Source organism: Elephas maximus, chromosome 17 (assembly GCF_024166365.1).
Source record: "Elephas maximus indicus isolate mEleMax1 chromosome 17, mEleMax1 primary haplotype, whole genome shotgun sequence".
NCBI lineage: Eukaryota > Metazoa > Chordata > Mammalia > Proboscidea > Elephantidae > Elephas > Elephas maximus.
Window position 1 is genome coordinate 15,135,768 of NC_064835.1, and position 19,184 is coordinate 15,154,951.

At 41.9% G+C, this 19,184-nt stretch overlaps 1 long non-coding RNA gene across 14 annotated transcripts in view; it reads right to left on the reverse strand.

The window, feature by feature from the left end:
- LOC126060888 (uncharacterized) overlaps positions 1 to 19,184 on the reverse strand; it is a 414,465-nt gene that overhangs the window by 86,785 nt on the left and 308,496 nt on the right. For 12 of the 14 annotated variants that reach the window (XR_007513672.1, XR_007513675.1, XR_007513674.1 and 9 more), the window contains one exon: positions 13,225 to 13,348. The exons of the other annotated variants lie outside the window; for them this stretch is intronic. This is a non-coding gene — a long non-coding RNA (uncharacterized LOC126060888). The remainder of the gene's footprint in view (positions 1 to 13,224; positions 13,349 to 19,184) is intronic. 14 annotated transcript variants of the gene reach the window in all.

The following is a 19,184-nucleotide window of genomic DNA, read 5'->3' on the forward strand; positions in this document are numbered from 1 at the left end:
GAGTTTCCAAGGAGGGCCTGGTGGATTCGAACTGCTGACCTTTTGGTTAGCAGCTGTAGCACTTAGCCACTACACCACCAGGGCTTCCCCAATTTAAAAAAAGGTAGTTATAATATCTCCATTATGTAGAAAAGAACATCGAAGACTAAAGAACGTAAGTAATTTGATCCAGAGTACAAAGATTATAAATGGGATTTGAACCCAGGTCAGGCAAACTCGAAAATTCATGTTCTAATCATATGGATATTAAACCCATAAGACAAGTAGATATCTTCACATCCACTCAATGTAATCTATTAGTAAAGCAATTTAAATTAATGAATCCTTACTCTGTATAGAGCACTGCCTGTGGGACTTTGAAGGAGCCCTATACTACGATACTACGAAGGACCCCTAGTGGTGCAGTGGTTAAGAGCTATGGCTGCTAACCAAAAGGTCGGCAGTTTGAACCCACCAGCTGCTTCTTGGAAACCCTCTGGGGCAGTTTTACTCTGTTCTATAGGGTTGCTATGAGTCGGAATCAACTCAACAGCAACAGGTTTGGTTTTTGGCTTTATGAAGGAATTAAGTATATTGTATCTCTCTCAATTCTAATTGGCAGGGAAAACATACAGTTGAAATGGACAGAGGTTAGTTGGAATGCTTTGTGTGAAGAGAGGTAAATTAATATCCTATGAACTGAATAAATGAGATGCAGGGGAAAGCAGTGATTAGAGGAGAAGGAGATTGATCAAGGAAAGCTTCTGAGGCGAGGTTTAAAGTGAAATGTACGATGAGTAGATTTGATCCCATGGGGTGGATTATCTAACAGGCAAGGTAAGCACGGTGCTTACCTTGCTTACCAGATTATCTGTAGTGAACAATTTCACATTTTTTCACCATATTGAACATTCTGCTTTTAGGTGTGGCTGGTATCTGTCTCTCTTGCAGCCCCACAGCACCTTCTTACAGAATCAAAGCCTCTTTTCAAATTTATAATCCTTGACAGGGACAGATTACCCAGCAAATAAGGTACACACACACAGTGTGAAATTGTTGACTACAGATTAATAAGTAAACACAAGTAAGCCTGTGCTTACCTTGCTTACTAAGTAATACACCCTTGGATCCCATTGACTAATATTTTCCTGAGTATTTTGTGGATAGGGAGAAAAAATACTTTGGCGGGTTTATGGAAAGGAAATACAATCTTAGCACTTGTTGGAAAAGTTTTATTAAAGACATGGTTAACAATCACAGAGCAATGGAAAGACTGAAGGAGAGGAAAGGATTTTCTGTGATTACAGCTAAAACTGCTAGTTATTACTCTTTCTGTCGTCAAATACAAACCATAGTAGTTATAAATAATACCCAGAGTCATTCTTTATAAAGAAATGCAAAAGATGAGAGAGGTAAGGAAGAGAAAGAGTCAATTTCAACATCTTCAAGGGATTTTCCATAAAATCTATCCAGCCTAATGGAAAAGAAAATTTTTTCCTGAATTAATCTTGGAATTAGAGCTTTATCGGATGAATGAACTAGAATGTTGATTGTTTATTTCATCATGCCTCCCACCCCCTATAAACCTCCAAGTTAATAAAGAATGGGCTGTTTAAAATAACTCTTGGGATATTAAACACGTATTCCATACTTACAAGTTTGTATCTAAACTATGTTTGACTTTTCTTCAATCTAAGGCATGGACTTCAGCCTTCAATAGGACTATTACTGAAACTTCTCTAAGGATAGCATTTTCCAAACTATTCTATGTAGGAACAAGAGGTAGTCAAGATGTTAAGGGGTATTACTGAATAAAACAATTCTATAGGAGCCCTGGTGGCTTAGTGGCTAAGAGCTAGGGCTGTTAACCAAAAGGTCGGCAGTTCAAATCCACCAGCTGCTCCTTGGAAACCCTATGGAGCAGTTCTACTCTGTCCTATAGGGTTACTATTAGTCGGGATCGACTTGATCGTAACAGGTTTGGTTTTTTGTTTTGTTTTTTATGGTCAAATAGGGAGTCCTTGGGTATTACAAACAGTTAAGCCCTTGACTACAAAAGGTTGGCAGTTCAAACCCATCTAGAGGCACCTGGGAATAAAGGTATGGCAATCTGCTTCCAAAGATCACCAAAGCCAAAACCAAACCCAATGCTGTCGAGTTGATTTCGACTCATTAAAGTCACAGCCCTTGAAAATTCTATGAAGCAGTTCTATTGTGTGAGTTGGAAATGACTTGATGACAGCTGCTTTTTCTTTTGTTTTGTTTTTATGGACAAATAGAAGTCCCTGGGTGATACAAATGATTAAAGCACTCAGCTTCTAATCGAAAGGGTGGAGGTTCAAGTCCACCCAGAAGCACTTCAGAAGACAGACTTGGCAACCTACTTCCAAAAAAAAAAAAAAAAAAAATCAACCATTAAAAACCCTGGGGAGAACAGTTCTACTCAGACACACATGGAGTCCCATGAGTAGAAACTGACTCAATGGCAACTGGTTGGTTTCTGGTTAAATAATTTGGGGAAAGCTGAGTTGAAACATTTTAATTTTTGGAGGCTTAAACATGCTCATATGTAGTTTATATCTCTAATAGAGGCATATTTAGGATTTATCAAACTTATTTGACCTTAGGATATCTCCTTATTTTGTGGAATTTGTATTTGCATCTCATAGATCTAGTGCGCTGTGAAAGGAGCCATGTTCTTCTGCACATGAGTTTTAGAAAGGCAGCTCACAGAAGAGGTAAGTCCAGGTGGATGGATTAAGGGGTAGAGGGAGAAGACTACCAATGGACCATGACTTTAATTCCACACCTAGGTGTGATGGGCCTCCATTTCCAGGTTCTCTGGATTCATTATTGAGTAAGACTCAGGGATGAGTCTCTAACATCCCATTCCAAAGAGTGAGGGATGAACCTCCAATGCCCCATTCCAAATTTCTCACAGCCACCCTCACAGCAACCCAGAAAAGCACTGAGTCATTCTCCCTGTGTTATCTCCTTCGGTGTGTTGGTTTCAGTGGAGAATTTGGGAGACAGAGCAGAGGTTTCTTCCCACAGGGGGGTTAATGGCTTTATAGAATTGAAGGAGTAAATAGACTGAGAGATTACACTGTGTTCCTGAACACCCTGTGTCAAGTAAAAATTAGTATTTCACTCATAGCCTTTGAAATACGCTCAAAGAGTTCAGATCCCTTTAGTGAGTCATTCTGTATCTGCTGGATGTACTTTCCTGCCTTCTTCCACACCTCACCATAGTAGAAGGCTGACTCACATACAGAATGTAATGGAATAACAGTTCTCTACACACGCTTAAAAATGCCCCATCACTGTTGCCCCATTGAAAGAGGAGGAAATGGAGACATTGAAGGGGCAGTGTCACCTCTTAGAATTCTACTGCTAGAAGGAAATCCTTAGGCAAACTCATCTATAAGAATGTGAATGTCAGCTCACTCAGTTGGGGGTGCACCTTATAATCTGAACATCCAAGCTACTTTATTCCTAGTACATCACATGTACAGCTGAGTCAGACTGCCCACACTGAAATGGTGGTTTTCGGCCCTAGCTTCAGAGTCAGAAGTGTAAAAAAAAAGCCACAGTCAGCTCATTAAAAAGTTAGGCATTTTTTTGCAATAGCATGAAGGAAGCTTTTAACCAGTAGGTAAAATTAATATATCTCTAAAGTAAATATTGTACCTTTCCATGTAACTATATTCATAAGTATTTTCATGTCGTCCAAATATTCTTGTCAATTAAGAATTTTCTATATTATTGATAAACAGGTTTAAAGAAGGATATATGTTTGTACAGTGCTTTATAGTTTATTAAGTATTTTCTTTTACATGCTTTATTTTCAGCGTAACTCTGATAGATGGATTATAGTGTCCTCATTTTATGATATAGAAATTAACACCAAGCTAGTACCTGGCAGAGTAAGATTAGAACCCAGGCCTACATATTTCAGATGTAGTGCCACCAGCTCTGTATGAAATTGAGTCAACAACCACATTTTCTGAAGGATTTTCCTGCTAAGTCCATGGTGATCTCAAACTTTACTAAGAGCTATGGCAGCTGACCAAAAGGTCAGCAGTTCAAATCCACCAGCTGCTTTTTGGAAATCCTATGAGGCAGTACTACTCTGTCCTATAGAGTCACTATGAGTCGGAATTGACTTGACAGCAATGAGGCAGTTCATTGTACTATAAAATTAGGCCTGTGTGGAATTGGCATTGTTTTCTTATTATTTCATGTGTCTCTGTCTTATCTATCCCATTCAAACGTAAGCCTTTGGTTATGCTGCACTTTCAGCATCCCCTTGCCTTCTCATAGGCTCCAAAGAATGCTCACCTCTTCCCTCCTTGCCTTCCCTCTAATCCTTCCACTCTCAGGACTCAGCAGGGACAGCAGTGACCCCTTTCTACCTCTTGGAAGCCCTCCCTGACCTTCCCCACCCCCTTCCTTGCTCAGGGAGGTAGCTTCCCGGTGTGCTCCTGTTGCATCCAGCCATGACCTCTAGCATAGACACATCCCACTGCAAGTACCTGTTTATCATAAGTTTCCCACTTGACCCCTGAACACCTTGAGAAAACAAATCTGATAAATGAATAGCTGAATAAATAAAGCAACATAAAATCAATCAAGGCTGTTAGTTCCTTAGTTCCTTTGGGGCTGGGAATGGCATTTCCAGGCCCATGCGGGAGAGAAACCTGTAAACAGGCCACGATGAGCAACACGATGAGTGCCCTGCTAAAGAGGGATGGGATTCTGGGAGTATAGACGGGAAGGGACTGAGACAGTCAGGCCTCAGAGGAAGTGAAGTTGAGCGGCCTCTTGGAAGAAGAGTAGGTGGTCGCCAGGCACTGTGTGGAGCCGGAAGGAGTGGGGTGAATGGGCTTCAAAATGAGAGGGGAGGCTCTTATGTGGCTCTGTATCTTTGGCTGTACAGCAACACCTTTTCTGGGGGAACTGAAGCTTTCTCCCCCAACCTCATGGTGCTAATTACAGCAGCCAGTAATGGTTTCTTGTTTCCCTGGCCCCAGACAATTTTCCAGAGGTTTTACAAAAATCTCCAACCTCCTGGATCCAGTAGATCTGAAGGAATGAAGCTGACCCAGAGTGAGAAGCAGAGGACAAACAAGGAGGAAGTGTGTCATGAAAGTGCTTGATTCTAATGATTTCTGGAGAATGGCTTATCCCCGCTCTTCCTGGAATTTTTTTTTTTTTTTTTTGCTGTTGTTTATTGGCTTGTCTGACCTAAACTAAATCAAGCTGGGTCTCTATCACTTGCAAACACAAGAGTCCTGAGCAACACTCAAGACCTTAAAAAACAATCTCCCTACAACACGCACATAGAGATCAACACAATGTAGGTACTCAATAAATTCTTTGTATTTTATTTCTCAAGTGAACCTTTTCCCACGATCTAATTCAATTCCTGTATTTTAAAAATGGAGACACAGGTTAAGTATCTTGTCCAAGGCCATCCATCTTACTCATCACTCTTTACCCTGGAACTGGAACTTGCTAACCAGAACGGTGTTTTATCCACCATAGACTGATTCCTTTGCTATTTGCGGGCTGATTTGCTTTGAGTCAAGAGGTGATCATGGGATTCATATTTTGGTGGAAAAATCAAAATGGACATAGAATTCATGAGATATGATTGCTTGTAAAGTAGTAACAGTACTGTTTTTTAATTCATTCAACAAATAGTCCCTGACATGTAGCTGGCACTGTGATAGGCAGGTATTTTGAGGTTAAACAAGGCACGCTCCTTGACCTCAAGCAGTTCACCAAATTGAGAAACAGTAAAACTTACCAGAGCTCATATACCTCAAACAGGCCTCACATTCTGGGAGAACATGGACTTACTACATTTGCAATTGCTGGCAAGTCCCTTTTGAACCAGTTATGAGCCAAACAAAAACAACAGTCTCATAACTTTATAGCCGAATTCAAATTTATGTTTAATCAGAAATGGTATCACCCAGCTGGATCAATGGGATATAGCAGTTTTTTTTTGAAAATACAAAAACATCCTCCAAAGACAATGATTTTCTCCCACCAAGTGTATTCAAAAAAATACGCTACAGGTTCTGAGGTTCACTGTAAAACAGGCGGTTCAAAGATGTTTTGCCTAAGGCTACACAGCATCACTGCCCTAATGGGAACTCTACTATTCAAGATGAATAAGTTTTTATGTATTTGTTAAAATAATGAGTTCCCAATTTTATATCAAATTTCCAGACAGGCTTGTATGTGCCTAAGGCAGGTGCCTGGGCCACCTTAAGTCACCTTGAGTCCCTTCCTGCTCTGTGATTTTGTAATTGCTTATACTGGATTTCTCCAAACCTGTGATGGGCTGAAGAGCTATTTCTGTCCTAGTTCTTCTCCTTATATAGGTCAAACCCTGTTCCAATGAGTACCATAACAATAGCCACCTCATGGCCTGGTTATTCTAGACAACCTGATAAAATAAGAATCAAGTATGACCTCCAAGCCAGAGTTGGCTGTCACAGAATTTGACCTGAATATTAATAAGCAAGGAGGCAGCCAGTGTCTTAAGTTTTATCTTCATGGCACTGGGTCATTGCAGAACAGTCAGATGGAAGGTACAGAAAAATTATCAGTGAGTCCAAACCACAGCACTCAAATCTCTGAATCAGTGACTCCATTTGCCTGACAGCTACTGTGGAATCTAACACTATGAGTCTCCAGGTAAGAACAGTATCCATCTTCCATCTGTCAACTCCAGCCAAAGGGTCTCAGGCCATTTTTCCCAACCTAGTTCATACCTATTAATCAGTTCTTTTGTCTTATTAAACCAGAAAACCAAACCCACCGCTGTGGAGTCGATTCCGACTCATAGCCACTCTATAGGACAGAGTAGAACTGCCTGATAGAGTTTCCAAGGAGCGCCTGGCAGATTTGAACTGCTGACCTCTTGGCTAGCAGCCGTAGCACTTAACCACCACATCGCCAGGGTTTCCTTTGTCTTATTAGGCACCTCCAAGCCTGAGGTTTCTTCCTCTATTCTCCCCTAGTGGGGCTGGGTTCATGTTCCTTTTTGCAAATGTTACCCTTTCTTCTTGAATGAGGTGTTACTTGCTGCTCTCTATAATGCTTCTCTACTAGACTGTAAACTCCCCAAAGGCAGGGGTCTGTGTCTATTTGGTTTCCTGCTGTATTTAGTATCTAGGTCCTCTTGCCAGAATGTAAACTCCACAAAAGCATGAAATCTCATGCCTAGAACAGTGTCTGGTATATAGTAGGTGCTCGACCATTGTTTGTTGAATTAATGAATAAATAAATGATGTGCAGCTCTTCTTTAAGACCTACTTCCAACGCCACCCCTCCTCTCTCATAGCAGTGTGCCTTTCTCTCAGTTCTGTTTGCATCCCTCTATCATAGCACTTACGGTATACTCTCCTTATTGCTTATTATATATCTCTCTCTCCAGTTAAACCGGAGGATATTTTACGGCAGGAACTATTTTCTATAATTCTATACTTTCTGTGCCTAAAACAGTAGGCATACTATAAATGCTTACTGGTTGAATGATCGAAATAATGAACGAAATGTTTCTCTTGTAACCATGAATGCTGAAGACTTATGATTGAACATCACACCTCAAATTCTGAATGGACTCCAGAGCTTTCCACGGATCAAGCTGAAGAAGACATGAGTCACTGGATTGGAGGGGAAGGGTGTTTGTTTATGGAGGACTTGTTTCCCCACCTCGATGAATCACATATATAATCACCCAAACTGCATCCTGTCTGGGGAAGTAACCAAAGCCCCTATTTCTAGCCTCAATGGCTTTTTGGTTTTATGAGTAAATGCCACTGGCATGCCATTAAATAAATGCTCTCAAAAAGCCCTCAGCCAGTTTTATAACCTGTGATACTCAGGGTCATGATAGAGGAGCAAGCTTGAGATCAGAGCACAAGACCAAGCATTGCTAGACCAGTGCTCTAGCCTCTAACTGCTCTCCTTGCCTCTAAGCTCTTTCCAAACATCTGTTACACTCTTTTCCCAGGTATAATCATGGAATTCTCTTGCACAGAAATATTTAACGGGCCTTATCATCTACAGGGAAACCTTGGTGGTGTAGTGGTTAAAAGCTACAGCTGCTAACCAAAAGGTCAGCAGTTTGAATCCATCAGCTGCTCCTTGAAAACCATATGCGGCAGTTCTACTCCTATGAGTCCTGTGAGGTCACCGCGAGTCGGAATTGACTCAACGGTAACAGGTTTGGTTTGGTTTTGGTTTTATTATAGACATATATCTACATGTTTATTTCTTTAATAAATCATTTCTCTGAGAAAATATGAATCCTAGTCAATGTGACACACACTCAAAATAAATATTGTCTTAATGGAAAATTGAATTAGTTCAATTGTGTCAAATCCGTGTCTTTGGCTTCGAATCTTCAGGAAAGACTCAACATAAGAGATTCTTATTTTCATCTCTTTCATTTTAATCCTCATCCCCTTTCCAAGAAAACATAAGATTAAGAAATAATTTATACAAACAATTGTCCTTCTGCATCTATGGATCTCAAAAGCAGGGCCTTCATTCTAGATTTCCTTTCCCCTGATTAGAAACCCTGGTGACATAGTGGTTAAGAGTTCGGCTGGTAACCAAAAAGTTGGCAGTTCAAATCCACCAGGTGCTCCTTAGAAGCCCTATGGGGCAGAGTTCTACTCTGTCCTATAGGGTTGCTATGAGTCGGAATCGGCTTGAGGCATTGGCTTTTTTTTTTTTTTTTCTCCTGATATCCAACACGCTGTGGCCCATTTTTATGAGTACATGACGTGAGCTTGGAGGGAAAAAATCTAATTTTGATATTAATATATTTTAGAAGGAAGTTGCTGTTTAAAAAGCAAAAATATTTAAAAATAGCATATTCCAAAGACAAAGACTTATCCATACTTCCTGTACCAGAATATCTATGCCACAGTGCCAGCTTTAGGGTAGATATATTCTTTCAGGACGGGTAAGTGAGAGCTGATGCAATAATGTTCAGCTTTGTTTGACTACAAAGCACTTTTCTCTCCTGTCAATTATGATTACTCTGGCTATGAGAATGGGGACATAGAAGCAGAACAAGGTTACGATCATCCAGGCCAGGGTCAGATAAAGATGGAACAGAATGTCAAAAGTTTTGTTTCCTCTACTGACTTTTAGCAAGGACCACATCTGTGTTCCTGAAAAAGATAGGGGCCATGAGTGCAATTTGCAAGAATGTGCAGCTTGGGGCCATCTCCTTCTCTGTTTCCCTAAAGGCTGCCATTGAGGCTACATTCTTCCCTCTTCAGGGACCAGCTGACACCTGCACCACCAATGGCTGAATGACTGTCGAAAGTTTGCAATTTCTTCATCAGTTCAGTGAGGATAATAGTACCTGTTACAAAATAACATAAGACTTTATAAATTCTAAAGTATTGCTCAAATGTCAGTTGCTATTTTCAATTGTGGGGCCCTGGCGGCACAGCGGTTAAGCATTTGGCTGCTAACCGAAGGTCAGCAGTTCAAAGCCACCAATCGCTCCTTGGAAACCCTATGGGGGCAGTTCTAGTCTGTCCAATGATTGCTATGAATCAGAATTAACTCAACGGCAACAGGTTTGGTTTGGTTTTAGTATTGTCAATTCAAAGATGACTACTTTTTTTCTCATTACAACACACCAGGGGCTGGCAAACTTTTTCTGTAAAATGCCAGATAGTAAATATCTTAGGTCTTTCATGCATACGGTCTCTATCACAACGACTCATCTCTGCCATTGCAGCAGGAAATCGGCTCTAGGGGATACGCAAATGAATGGATGTGGCTTTGTTCCAATAAAACTTTATAAAAACAGGTAGCAGACCAGATTTGGGCCATGAGCTGTAGTATTCGAGCCCCAGCCTTATACCTTTGGAGAGAATTATACACCAGAGGGGAATTACCTACAATTCCTCAGAGATACGAAGAATGAAATTGTCACAGCATTCTTGTGAGCAATTCTCCTGGAACTTTCAGAGATCCCTTAAAGGTACTTTTTGAAATTAGGCTTTTAATTTTTACATTATCATCACCATCCTCCTCTTCCTCTCCTCCTCATCATTGTCATCGTTTTGCCACCTAGCTGAGAAGTATCGCTAAGAGTGGTATAGAAGAACCCTAGGTTTCTATACCTACAACTTGACCACACCATCTTCTAGGAAAGACAGCTTGGATTATTGTTAAAGGAAATATCAATCATACTTGTGTTGAAAGGTCGCTACATTTTTTAACAAATTGGTCCTTTGAGCAAGATGAATTTTAATGGATTGGTTTATTAACCTAAAGGTTGAACCAGACTGAGAGTTACTGAATGATTTGTTCATAATTAGAATTATTTATACTTATTTTACTTGGGAAAAATATCACCTTAAATGTCAGGATGTTTTTTAATTGCTTCAGATGAGATTCAAAATAATTGACTTTGCTAATGTATTTACAAAAACTGATTTAAAAATATCTGAAGCTGCTGACAGTCTGTCTAGAAGAGACAAGCTATTGATATTCACTACTAGGAATAGGGCAGGAATTGATCCAAGATTTTTTTTTTTAACCACATGAATTGTGTATTGTGGTCACTTCTGGGCTCTAAAATAGCTAAAATGCTGGTAAAAGAATGTGTTCACCCCTCTTCCCCATTAAATCTTCTCTGAAGTCATACTTCTCTGAAGTATGCTGTGTGAATACTTGTGTATGTTTTGCTCAAATATATATCTGCTCATACTTTCTATTAAAAGGAGAATATGTACATGCTTGGAAGGAAAAGGGTGTGTGTGCGTGTGTGTGTGTGTTTGGTTGCTTTAGAAAAACACAGAGTCTTGCATCTATACACAAGATTTGGATAGGATACCAACTTTTGAAGCTAAGTATCTAGGTGTCTGAGGGTCCCTGGATGACACATACCGTTAAGCACTGGACTGCTAACTGCAAGGTTGGCAATTCAAACCCACCCAGAGGTGCCTCCAAGGTAAGGGCTGCTGATCTCCTTCCAAAAGCTCACAGCCTTGAAAACCCTGGGGAGCAGTTCTACTCTGCACAGGTGGGGCCGCCATGAGTTGGAACCAACTCCAAGGTAACCAACAACCACGTTTAGGAGCATGGGCTAAACTTAGCATCTCTATAAATACAGCCGTCCCTTGGCATCCCTGGTGCTGCATCGTGGATTTGACCAACTGGGGATGGAAAATACTAGAAAAAAAAGGTTACATTGTTGCTGACATGTACTATGTAGTTAGGCCTACAGTGGTTGCATTGAGTCTGTACTGAACATATACAGACTTTTTTCTCTTGTCATTAGGCCCTAAACAGTACAATATAACAACCATTTACATAATATTTACATCGTATTAGGTATTATAAGTAATCTAGAGATGATTTAAAGTATACAAGAGGATGTGCTTAGGTAATATGTAAATACTATGCCATTTCATATAACACTCTTGAACATCCACGGATTTTAGTACTCATGGGGAGCCTAGAACCAATCCCCCTTAGATACTGAAGCAAGTATTCAATTGATCAGTCTATTGGTGGAGGTGAAAAGAGGGAGGAGAATATATTAACAGCTGGGAAAAGACAGCTTTTACAAAAATTTCTATTGCAAAATAAGGACACATCACTAGAATGAGACATGCAGCATAGTAATGATGATGGTGTCTAGCACTGCAGGGTTACAGACTATTGGTGTGTATGTGTGTAATCTTGTGGGCTCCTCATATCCACAAGTGAATGCATGGAGGAAGGGTAGTAACAACTCCATTTGACAGTTAAAACATGGCTCAGAGAGGCCAAGTGGTTTGCCCATGGTCTATATTACCATCCCCATTCACCACCCTTCTGGAACTTGGGGGAGAGTGAGTACGTCTACAGGTATCACAGCCAACCTCAGCCTTCACAGGTAGACTGAACCAGCTGATCCAGAGTGTGGAACCCAATTTTCCATCTGAGACATTTCAATGAATAAATAGCAAAAGACCTGGAAAAAAACATCCCAGGCAGGGAATATAGCAATGGAATTATAAACACAGCCTCTTATTTGCTTCTTCCAAGCATATTCATGCTGATCATGTGCCTGAAACATGGAGTGACATTCACTCCAGCAGCACAGTGTCCAAGACACAGACAAATCACTTCTCCAGGTAACCAAGCAGACATCATCAATCATTATCTGCATGTTTGAGAAACAGGAGATGTAGCCGGGGCTGGGAAAAAGAACATCTGAAGGTGGCTAAAAGGGGAAGAACACAAAGTTTCCCACTTATCTGCCAAAAAGGTTACTCCAGAAAGTCCTGTGGAAATAGGGAATCGTGTATCTAAATTTTCCCTCCATAGTAGAATAAGATATATATATATATTCCTCCAAAGCTCAGTAGACAAAACTTCACTGCTGAGCGTAGTAGGGGTATATTAACTGATTAATTATTATTAATGCCATCTCTTACTTAGCTAGCAATTATAACCTATTAAGAGCATTTGTTCACATATCTTATTTGATCCCCAGAAAAGTCTTGTAAGGCACATCAGTAATATATTATTATATTCTTTTTATAGACACAGAAAAGGAAATTCAGATGCTTTCTTGCTTAAGCTAATTGAGCTAATAAGCATTAGAGCCTGAACTAGAACACAGAGCTTTTGACTCCTGGTGCATTACCTAGAGCAACTGTGGAAGAGTCGAGGGAAGGAAGGCAAAGTCCGAAACATCAGCTCAGCAAGGACTGAACCGGAAAACGCCATCAGAACAGAATTCCTTCTGGTTTAGCTCAAAAGTCAGGAGTAGGTGTGGTTATATGACACACACCACCAGAATGATTAGATCAACTTTCAGGCACACCTACTCATTTTGAATTTTCCTGTGCAACTGAGCCTTTGCTCCCAATCCCCCAGCCTCTGATGTCTTGTGAAGTTTCTGAGGCAGCCGAGTTGGAACCAAACTACGAACTAGCTTAAGCCTCTGATTCAATTCCCAAACGTTCCCTCCTCCCAATCCGTGGTCAGTCTCTTGCATTATACCCTGCAATGTTTTTTTCTTTTGCTCTCCTGGGGCTCCTGACCTCTCATTCCCCCAATCTCCTAGTATCTCTCTGCACCGCCTCCCCGCTCAGTATCTTCTGGCCACCCTCTTTGTCTGCTCCATCCACTCCTCCCACGATGGTCAGGCAGCCCTTGGGGCTCTGTGCCTCACTCTCTCCTCGCCTGGGCACCTACCTGTGCTCTGCGGCCCCTCAGATGTCTCGGTCCAATGTGTCTAATGCCACCAGCCTCCATCCAGGGCCTGGGAGCTGTGCATGTCTTCCAGCTCTTTGTTACTTTTCCGCCTTAGCGTTTAATACTAGGTAAATAATAACAAACAATAAAAGCTGATGTCAGCTGTGCTTCCCGGCTGCAGCCTCCATAAGTCTTATCTGAGACCCCAACATTGCAACAAAGAAATCTCACAGTTGGGTGAGTGAAAACCAGTTAAAGACAGGAGGAGAAAAACTTCGGAGCTTCCAAAATTCCGCAGCCCCAGCTGCCCTCCGGGGGCTCCCCCTGGTGGGAGATATGGGGAATGGCAAGGCAGTACCCAGCTGGGACGCTGTGGGACGTTTGCCTACATGGGCAGGCTTATGGGAAAGGGTGTGCACTGTAGGGTAGGGTCTGACTCCAGCCAGGAGGAAGGGCCTCTGTGTGCGACGCAGTGTCGGGGTCCTTCATGATTAATCAGGGAAGTACTTTGGGAAGAGAGTCTCCATGCCTGTGTCTCTGAGTCCCGATAAGTATGGTATGAGTCACAAGCTTACGCTCTGCAGGGAAGTGGCAATTAGCAACCATTTGCCTCTATTTCATGTCCAATTCTCTAACTGGCACAAATGTATCATAATGTGAGACATTCGCACAGGGCTTTTCTGAGGAGATGGGCATGGTCTCCACCACCTGAGGAAAGGTGATGGTTCAGGGTCCTGGACTCTCTCTCCAGTGTGGGTACTCAGCCTCTTGGTGCCATTACAGTGCTGACAATGCCCTCTCCACACCTTGACGAAAATAGAGTGGATAACCAAATAGTATCTTTCTCCAGAGATTCAATGTCATCCATTCCCACCCACTCTGGCAGGCAGGTAAGAGACCATGTATATTACTCTCTTTGCAAACAGAGAATCAGAGGTACATGCAACCAAGTAATGGGTCCAATGCACTAGAAAAACCACCAGTGGAATGAAGACCAGCACACAGGATGCCTGACCTCCTCTTGCCCAGTGTGTCTAGATGATGCTGTGTCTCTGGGGAAAGAGGAAGAGAGAAGCTGATTGACCTGCTCAGTGCAGGGCAATGAGCCACGCTGTTAGGAGCCCCGATTGACTCCCAGCCGGGAGGACAGTGTGCTGGGCGTGACACAGACAGAAACCCAGACTGAGCCTGCAGGAGAGGATTTGTCATTATGTCAGATAAGGAGGAAACAACCAGCAGGCTGGTGAGATGCTCTCTATTTAATCAGCACAGTTAGCAAGACCTGAATAAGGAAACTTTGCAGAATGGCAACCGTGCTTGGCTAGGGTTCTCCACATGTTTTGTGACACATTATCTCGTTTCAACATCATAACAGTTCCTACATGCTGGTTGTGAAGTAGGTTAACCCCATTTTATACACGAAGAAACTGAGGTCAGAGTGGTTAATGGACCTTCCCAACATTACAAAGGAAATGGCAGAGATAGGAATCAAGCTTAAATCTCTAAGCCCACAGCTCTTCTCACTCGATCATATCACCTCATTGACTCTTTCAGCAGTCTTGGCAAGAGGGCCGTGGCCGCGGTCAACATAAAACACCTCATATTAATTCCAGTAAACCAAATCTCAAACTAGAATCTATTGTTCTCTAGTAAATTTCCTACCTCCCTGATGTTGGTGGCAACTCTATATTGAACCTTCTGAGAAGAATGAGCTTGTTGTAACTCACAGAGCTCCAAAACAACAAAAACCAAACCTGTTGCCGTCGAGTTGATTCTAACTCATAGTGAATGTTTTGGGCTGAGTTCTCTAGAGAAGCAAAACCAGTGAAGCATATAAATATATATATATGTATATATAATAGAGAGATTTATATCAAGGAAATGGCTCACACAGTTTTTAGTGGTTGCAACATCCCAAGCCTGTGGGGCAAGAAAGAGGCTTCTCCTGATTCACGTAGCAGAAGGGCCGGTGAACCCAAAACCGGCAGGACTGAGAGCAGGGCTTTTGCTTACAGGCTGTGAAGATCAATGAATCTCAAAATTAGCAGGCAAGACTGCAGGTAGGTTGGCAGCTCAAATCCCAGGAACTGGAGGTCAGATGAACAGGAGCCAGCTGCAGGATCCAGAACAAGCAAAAGCCACAGCAAGGAGAGCAGGAGGAACTAGGCAGTGGAGGGCGGAGAGATGAAAGCTGAGGGGGCAGTGAGCTGCCACAGGCCCTGCCTCCACTGGTACCACTCACAACAGATCCCATCGTGGGGGTGATCACGTATCATATCTCAACAGGGAAGTGATTACAACATTATATGGTTGTCAAAACATGGAGAATCATGGCCCAGCCAAGCTGACACACAATCTTAACCATAACAGTGGCCCTATAGGATGGAGTAGAACTGCCCCATAGGGTTTCCAAACAGCAGCTGTTGGATTTGAACTGTCAAGGTTTTGGTTAGCAGCCAAGGTCTTAACCACTGCGCCACCAAAAAAAAAAAAAAAAAGCAAAACTAAACCTATTGCAGTTGAGTCAATTCCGACTCATAACAACCCTATAGGACAGAGTAGAACTGCCCCATAGGTTTCCAAGAAGCGCCTGGTGGATTCGAACTGCCAACCTTTAAGTTAGCAGCTGTAGCTTTTAGTTACTACACTACCCATAAAGCTCCATTTATTAAAAAAAAAATACAAAAGCACAGGTACTCTGCATGCTCTTTTTCCATAGGCAACATAGACAGGAACATAGTGACAGAAACAACAACAATAACAAAGCCTGAAGCAAAAGAAGCTATGTGCCAACAAAATGATGATTATAGTGCTGATGAAGAGGATAAGTCAGTTCATGACATGGTTACTCACTACGGACTCAATAAATATTTCTCAGACCTATATTGCACCACAGGCTGAATGTGAAAAAGGCAACCTGCCCCAGAGGTACTTAAGATTTGTCGGAAACTCAAATCAAGTAAAAGCAGCAACAGGATTTGGAGGATTCAAAGAAAGCTGCAAAAGCAAAAAGATTTCCTTTCATGCAATGGATCTAAAACTGAGGACTTTTAGTGTTAGGACCACTGTGAAGGATGGAATCAAAATCTAGAAATATTTCTCAAGAAGAAAGTCACGAGTGGTCTGGATCATGTGAGGGTCACTGGGTCAGGGGTTGAGGAACAGGAAGATGAATAGAGTGGGAAGGGGAGCTCAGTTTCCCTGGGCTCCTCACCAGGCAAGATGGGATACACTGAAAATAGAGCAACCAAACTGTAGGAGAGACTTAAAACCGTGTCGTGAGCAATCTGGAAAACTGGGAATGTTTAGGCAGATGGGGAAGTGGCTCCATTTAGGAGATAATTGTTGTCTTCAAGCATTCAAAAGGCTCTCAGGCAGAAAAGGGATGGGAATTGCTCTGTGAGCTTCAGCGAAGAGGATGGAATCAATGGGTAGAAACTTCAAGAAGAGAGGTTTTTGACTCACTATAAGAAAAATATTCTGCTAGCTCAGTCTGAAATTAAAAAGGCCGCCTGCACTCTGGAGAAGGCTATGAGGTCTCTGGGGTTGAAAGTTCCTCCAGCATTGGTCAAGGAGATGGTCCAAACACAGAGCTCCACTGAGCTGAAATAACCTTTGGGATGCTTCTAGCTCTCAGAGTCTTTAATTCTATGAATAACCTTAGTCCAAATGCAGAAATTAGACAAGAGAAAAACATGAAATCCTCACACAGAGCATTTCTACTCGTGTTGAGGGACCCCCTGGTCTAACACGTTTACTGATCACCTAAACCCAGAGCATACTTGCTTTCTTTCCCTCTCTTTCTCTTGAACAGAATTATTTATTTTAGTGTCTCAAGTAATCCCAAGATGTAAGCACTTCCTGGGTGGAGAAAAGTACCCTTTCGTATAGTGAAAAATACAAAGGAAAATGCAAGACTCCTATACATAAATGATCAGTTTAAGGAGATGGGGGAAATGGAATGACAGCATCTCAGGTTTTAAAAAAGGTGTTGAAAGCCATCTTGTCAGACTGCCCCTTCCCAAATGCCTGAATTCCTTCCATATCTTCTCTGAATGATTGCCTGATGTCTGTTTGAATGCTGCCTCTGATGTCAATTTCATTCCAGGCCTTTTTAAAGGGGCTCAAGAGTAAACAAAATATACACATACAAAATGTATCAGCAATGTACATAAAGTAAGGAAAAAGAAAAACTGTACCTTTTAGTATGTACTATGTCAGAGTATGGAAAATCTGATGGCATACTGGTTAAGAGCTACAGCTGCTAACTAAAAGGTCAGCAGTTGGAATCCACCAGGCACTCCTTGGAAATGCTATGGGGCAGTTCTACTCTGTCCTATAGGATCACTATGAGTTGGAATCAACTTGATGGCAACAGGTTTTACGTCAGAGTATAAAGACAGAACCTAAAAATAATCAGGATTTTAGAAAGTCAGTATCACAGTAAAATTAGAAAATACCACCTCCAGTTGAGTGGCCACTGCTTATGGCACTACTTCTTAAAAAAAAAAAACTTCTTAGGAGGTATCAAACGTTACTGGTAAGAAGCGTAGATGAAATTGTTGCTTGCTATGCTATCTTTTACATCTAAAACAGTTCAGTGCTTGGAAGGTAGAAGAATAGCGGCAGGAAAAATAAAAAGAGTGAAGATTACTAAAAACGAAAAAAGAAAGACTATGGAATTTGAGGGATGCTGGGATGTATACATATTTGGAGTTGCTTGCAGAATGTGAGTTGGGGCAGGATGTAAAAAGAAAAGCAAAGCTGGCGAGGGTGGTAGACGAGAGGAGTGGAGCATCAAAGACGACCTCTAATTGACTCAAGGGAACACACGGCTTAATTGGAAGCTGGGGTTGGGGAAGAATACACAGAGTTTAGGGACGAAAAAGTGAGAAACATGAGATCAGAAAGGGAAATTTAGAGGTAGGGAGAAGTAAGAGGGAGCCTATAGAGACATAGGTCCAAGATACCAGGGATGTTGTTAAGACCATCTGGAGGTCTCAGGATGTGGTCAGAGGTGGAGATGAGGGTAAATGTTGAGGGCAAAGGAGGAGATAAGTGACTGAAAGATCTTCTGAGTGGGATGAAGCCAGAAGGAAGTTAGACCCACAATAGAGCTTGGCTTCTCCATTTCTCTGACTTAGCTCACTTCTCAGAGGAGGGCCATCAAGAGTACCTTCCTGGCTGCAAAAGATTGTTGATTCATCAGAAAAATCACAATCAGTCAGGTATGGACTGACACCTCCTATAAGTTCAGGATTATGATAGAAAGAGAAGTGAAAATATTAGTAATAATCATGCTATAAAGTTCTTCAGAGTGATCTGAATTACTCTCTGCCAGTTAACAATCATTTTTCCATAGCCAACAGGGGCTGAGGACCATGCTAAGGCAGAGAATAGAGTTGAGATCATAGGCCCTGCCTTAAAGGTGGCAGAGAGGGGGGGTTACAATCAAGTGTAAAAACTACTGCAAAGAATTATAGGGTGCTGTGAAAAAATGATATCCAAAATATTGTTCCTTGTTTTTAACATGTGAGAAGCCACAGAGAAGCAGGAGTAAGGAGCATGAAGAGTGGCTTTACACCTCAGGGAAATAATCCATCCAAGATACTTCTCCTCTAGATCCCAATCACCTGGCCTGGTGTGGCCAGTCCTGTTGATGTGCCCTACACCCATTACTAAGTGACAGAAATGACCCCTTTGAAATTTCTCTGATTTCTGGACTTTTCTGTCCACCTTGCCTCTGTATTTGGGTTCTTGGATGAGCCCAGCTCCTCTCCTTCCCCCTAAGCACCTCTGTTTCAGGGAAGCATTTGCATTTTCCTTGGCACAGGTACAGCTCACTGAATTCTTTTAGGCCAGGCCAATTACAACAACTCCTAATATTGCTGAGCCAAATGGTTTCTTCAGGGATCTGCTTACATTCCCGCCCTGAAAAGAGCAGGGGCCGCTCCGTGCAG